The sequence below is a fragment of the Lissotriton helveticus genome, chromosome 6, assembly GCF_964261635.1.
Source record: "Lissotriton helveticus chromosome 6, aLisHel1.1, whole genome shotgun sequence".
NCBI classification, from domain to species: Eukaryota; Metazoa; Chordata; class Amphibia; order Caudata; family Salamandridae; genus Lissotriton; species Lissotriton helveticus.
The window spans coordinates 1,087,856,984-1,087,861,983 of NC_136067.1; the positions used below are offsets into that span (position 1 = coordinate 1,087,856,984).

The window sequence follows — 5,000 nt, forward strand, 5'->3', positions numbered from 1 at the left end:
TTCAAAAGCAGCACCACCACGTGACGGCCGTCACGTAGAGTCCAGCAGCAAATGGGAAACGTTTAACTAGCCGTGGTCCTATTACTGCAGCTCTACCGTGGAACAACTGCTGGATGAGTCCTGCTGGAGAATATTGAACCTACAACAAGTCTGAGGTAAATAAGAATACCACAGGAACATAATGAAAAAGAGACCTACAACCCTTCTGAGCCAGATAGGAGTCAAACCTAAAATCTTCTGATCCGTAGTCAGACGCGTTATCCATTGCGCCACTGGCCCTATGTATTTGCATCTATCTTTTTGTCCTTAAGAGGGCTAGAAAGCGTGTGTGTGTGTGTGTGTGTGTGTGTGAAGGCACAAGAAAACCCATCTGACCTCCTGAAAGTCTGTTCTGTGAGGTTTTCCTAAGTTGTACAAAGGACTTTAGGAGAAGGAAGGACCTAAAAGCTAGGCAAAATGGTCCTAGATCCAAGAAAATCTTTTAGATCAGGCTCAGTTTCTTAAATACTCTGGGTTAACATAATCAGCTCCAGGTCTGTGTGGGGCTGAGCTTGTGAACTCCTTAGTAAGTAGGCGGGTACAACAAAAGGGAGTTTAATATTACAATAGGGGTTAAAATTCAGACACCTTGTCGTAGGCTCACCTTGTCCAGGGACCCAAGCATGCTGCCTTTCCACACTCAGAGCACTTCACCTAACCTACTGTGCAGCTGTTTCGCCTTTAATATCAAAGTTCCACAGGCAGCGTGATGTCACAATGCTCCTTGTCTGTAGCCCAAACCATGAGCCTTTGCAACCCTGGCATAATCTACATACTTACGGTGTGTGAAGTCTTGGACCATGAATGCAGTGAAGAATAATGGATTGCTACTCTTCATACATTTTTGCCCATTGGCTCAGATTTGAATGCTTACTGGCCATCTGAGCATCTCTGCCAGGCCACCCTATGTCTAGAGACTGTGGATTTAGAGAGTTTATAAACATTGTCAGTTCATCAATAAAGTGTGCTCGCTTCGGCAGCACATATACTAAAATTGGAACGATACAGAGAAGATTAGCATGGCCCCTGCGCAAGGATGACACGCAAATTCGTGAAGCGTTCCATATTTTTAACAGCTTTTAGGAGAGAAATCTTCTTTGTTTTCAAGACTTATTGAAATAATAAAGCAGGTTCCAGTCCTGTGTCATGTAATATGTATTTTTAAATTGTCTCTCCTCAACATTTTTTATGTATTTGCCTTGCAGTAAAGAAGGTGCGCTCTATGTCCAGCAGCATTTTACAATGAAGCCTGCAGGACTTCGGGGACTTTTCTTTCTCTTTTTCAGCCTCCCTGTCATTATTCTTCACCACCTCCAAATCTATACTGCTGCTAGTGATGAGTTGCTTTGTGGGAAGCAGGATAAAGAGAAGGGCAGGGCCTATGCAAATGATGGCCTCAGGGATGCCTGGGAGTCCCTTTTCAGCAGTACTGTTAAAATCTGCCTTGCAACCAGATTGGTCGGGTATGCTGAAAAACACCATGCCAGATTGGGCACCAGGTCTCTAGGCGCTTGGAGGACATATTGGGTCTACATCCCTAAGTTTCTGAGGTCCAAGAAATGTTCACCCTCCGCCCTAATAGAGAGGTCTTTGCTGGTCGTGGCCGATCGTCGCTGAGAGGGGAAGAAGGTAGCAGGGCAAGATGCTCATGGTTCTTCTCTAATAATGGACCAACTTCCTCTCTCTCCTTAACTGTGGTTCTGCCTGGCTACTGGGGCTACCAGTTGTAAGCCTGCAGCCCACAAGGAGTTGGTTTGTTCCTCTCACAAATGTAAATGGGTATGCATTCAATTGCACACACCTGCCTGCGTCCACAGACCCTCGCGCGCACACACACTTTTGTCAACAAGCTTTTTTATGTAGTTAAGAGAATCAGGGACCCATGTTGAAATACAAAAGCAGCACACCACGTGACGGCCGTCATGTAGAGTCCAGCAGCAAATGGGAAACTTTTAACTAGCCGTGGTCCTATTACTGCAGCTCTACCGTGGAACAACTGCTGGATGAGTCCTGCTGGAGAATATTGAACCTACATTAAGTCTGAGGTAAATAAGAATACCACAGGAACATAATGAAAAAGAGACCTACAACCCTTCCGAGCCAGATAGGAGTCGAACCTACAATCTTCTGATCCGTAGTCAGACGCGTTATCCATTGCGCCACTGGCCCTATGTATTTGCACCTATCTTTTTGTCCTTAAGAGGGCTAGAAAGCGTGTGTGTGTGTGTGTGTGAACGCACAAGGAAACCCATCTGACCACCTGAAAGTCTGTTCTGTGAGGTTTTCCTAAGTTGTACAAAGGACTTTAGGAGAAGGAAGGACCTAAAAGCTAGGCAAAATGGTCCTAGATCCAAGAAAATCTTTTAGATCAGGCTCAGTTTCTTAAATACTCTGGGTTAACATAATCAGCTCCAGGTCTGTGTGGGGCTGAGCTTGTGAACTCCTTAGTAAGTAGGCGGGTACAACAAAAGGGAGTTTAATATTACAATAGGGGTTAAAATTCAGACACCTTGTCGTAGGCTCACCTTGTCCAGGGACCCAAGCATGCTGCCTTTCCACACTCAGAGCACTTCACCTAACCTACTGTGCAGCTGTTTCGCCTTTAATATCAAAGTTCCGCAGGCAGCGTGATGTCACAATGCTCCTTGTCTGTAGCCCAAACCATGAGCCTTTGCAACCCTGGCATAATCTACATACTTACAGTGTGTGAAGTCTTGGACCACGAATGCAGTGAAGAATAATGGATTGCTACTCTTCATACATTTTTGCCCATTGGCTCAGATTTGAATGCTTACTGGCCATCTGAGCATCTCTGCCAGGCCACCCTATGTCTAGAGACTGTGGATTTAGAGAGTTTATAAACATTGTCAGTTCATCAATAAAGTGTGCTTGCTTCGGCAGCACATATACTAAAATTGGAACGATACAGAGAAGATTAGCATGGCCCCTGCGCAAGGATGACACGCAAATTCGTGAAGCGTTCCATATTTTTAACAGCTTTTAGGAGAGAAATCTTCTTTGTTTTCAAGACTTATTGAAATAATAAAGCAGGTTCCAGTCCTGTGTCATGTAATATGTATTTTTAAATTGTCTCTCCTCAACATTTTTTATGTATTTGCCTTGCAGTAAAGAAGGTGCGCTCTATGTCCAGCAGCATTTTACAATGAAGCCTGCAGGACTTCGGGGACTTTTCTTTCTCTTTTTCAGCCTCCCTGTCATTATTCTTCACCACCTCCAAATCTATACTGCTGCTAGTGATGAGTTGCTTTGTGGGAAGCAGGATAAAGAGAAGGGCAGGGCCTATGCAAATGATGGCCTCAGGGATGCCTGGGAGTCCCTTTTCAGCAGTACTGTTAAAATCTGCCTTGCAACCAGATTGGTCGGGTATGCTGAAAAACACCATGCCAGATTGGGCACCAGGTCTCTAGGCGCTTGGAGGACATATTGGGTCTACATCCCTAAGTTTCTGAGGTCCAAGAAATGTTCACCCTCCGCCCTAATAGAGAGATCGTGGCCGATCGTGGCCGATCGTGGCCGAGAGGGGAAGAAGGTAGCAGGGCAAGATGCTCATGGTTCTTCTCTAATAATGGACCAACTTCCTCTCTCTCCTTAACTGTGGTTCTGCCTGGCTACTGGGGCTACCAGTTGTAAGCCTGCAGCCCACAAGGAGTTGGTTTGTCCCTCTCACAAATGTAAATGGGTAAGCATTCAATTGCACACACCTGCCTGCGTCCACAGACCCTCGCGCGCACACACACTTTTGTCAACAAGCTTTTTTATGTAGTTAAGAGAATCAGGGAACCATGTTGAAATACAAAAGCAGCACACCACGTGACGGCCGTCATGTAGAGTCCAGCAGCAAATGGGAAACGTTTAACTAGCCGTGGTCCTATTACTGCAGCTCTACCGTGGAACAACTGCTGGATGAGTCCTGCTGGAGAATATTGAACCTACATTAAGTCTGAGGTAAATAAGAATACCACAGGAACATAATGAAAAAGAGACCTACAACCCTTCCGAGCCAGATAGGAGTCGAACCTACAATCTTCTGATCCGTAGTCAGACGCGTTATCCATTGCGCCACTGGCCCTATGTATTCGCACCTATCTTTTTGTCCTTAAGAGGGCTAGAAAGCGTGTGTGTGTGTGTGTGTGTGTGTGAAGGCACAAGAAAACCCATCTGACCACCTGAAAGTCTGTTCTGTGAGGTTTTCCTAAGTTGTACAAAGGACATTAGGAGAAGGAAGGACCTAAAAGCTAGGCAAAATGGTCCTAGATCCGAGAAAATCTTTTAGATCAGGTTCAGTTTCTTAAATACTCTGGGTTAACATAATCAGCTCCAGGTCTGTGTGGGGCTGAGCTTGTGAACTCCTTAGTAAGTAGGCGGGTACAACAAAAGGGAGTTTAATATTACAATAGGGGTTAAAATTCAGACACCTTGTCGTAGGCTCACCTTGTCCAGGGACCCAAGCATGCTGCCTTTCCACACTCAGAGCACTTCACCTAACCTACTGTGCAGCTGTTTCGCCTTTAATATCAAAGTTCCACAGGCAGCGTGATGTCACAATGCTCCTTGTCTGTAGCCCAAACCATGAGCCTTTGCAACCCTGGCATAATCTACATACTTACGGTGTGTGAAGTCTTGGACCACGAATGCAGTGAAGAATAATGGATTGCTACTCTTCATACATTTTTGCCCATTGGCTCAGATTTGAATGCTTACTGGCCATCTGAGCATCTCTGCCAGGCCACCCTATGTCTAGAGACTGTGGATTTAGAGAGTTTATAAACATTGTCAGTTCATCAATAAAGTGTGCTCGCTTCGGCAGCACATATACTAAAATTGGAACGATACAGAGAAGATTAGCATGGCCCCTGCGCAAGGATGACACGCAAATTCGTGAAGCGTTCCATATTTTTAACAGCTTTTAGGAGAGAAATCTTCTTTGTTTTCAAGACTTA

General features: G+C 45.2%; 5 non-coding genes across 5 annotated transcripts; 3 read left to right on the plus strand and 2 right to left on the minus strand.

Moving 5' to 3' along the window:
* Positions 1-1,003: 1,003 nt before the first annotated feature.
* LOC144764757 (U6 spliceosomal RNA) lies at positions 1,004-1,110 on the plus strand. Its single transcript, XR_013596787.1, has one exon. It is a non-coding gene; the product is annotated as a U6 spliceosomal RNA (small nuclear RNA).
* A 1,025-nt stretch (positions 1,111-2,135) lies between these two features.
* On the minus strand, positions 2,136-2,208 carry TRNAR-ACG (transfer RNA arginine (anticodon ACG)). Its single transcript has one exon. It is a non-coding gene; the product is annotated as a tRNA-Arg (tRNA).
* Positions 2,209-2,924: 716 nt separating this feature from the next.
* LOC144764817 (U6 spliceosomal RNA) lies at positions 2,925-3,031 on the plus strand. Its single transcript, XR_013596846.1, has one exon. It is a non-coding gene; the product is annotated as a U6 spliceosomal RNA (small nuclear RNA).
* Positions 3,032-4,056: 1,025 nt separating this feature from the next.
* TRNAR-ACG (transfer RNA arginine (anticodon ACG)) lies at positions 4,057-4,129 on the minus strand. The gene has a single exon. It is a non-coding gene; the product is annotated as a tRNA-Arg (tRNA).
* Positions 4,130-4,851: 722 nt separating this feature from the next.
* On the plus strand, positions 4,852-4,958 carry LOC144764758 (U6 spliceosomal RNA). Its single transcript, XR_013596788.1, has one exon. It is a non-coding gene; the product is annotated as a U6 spliceosomal RNA (small nuclear RNA).
* Positions 4,959-5,000: the final 42 nt, after the last annotated feature.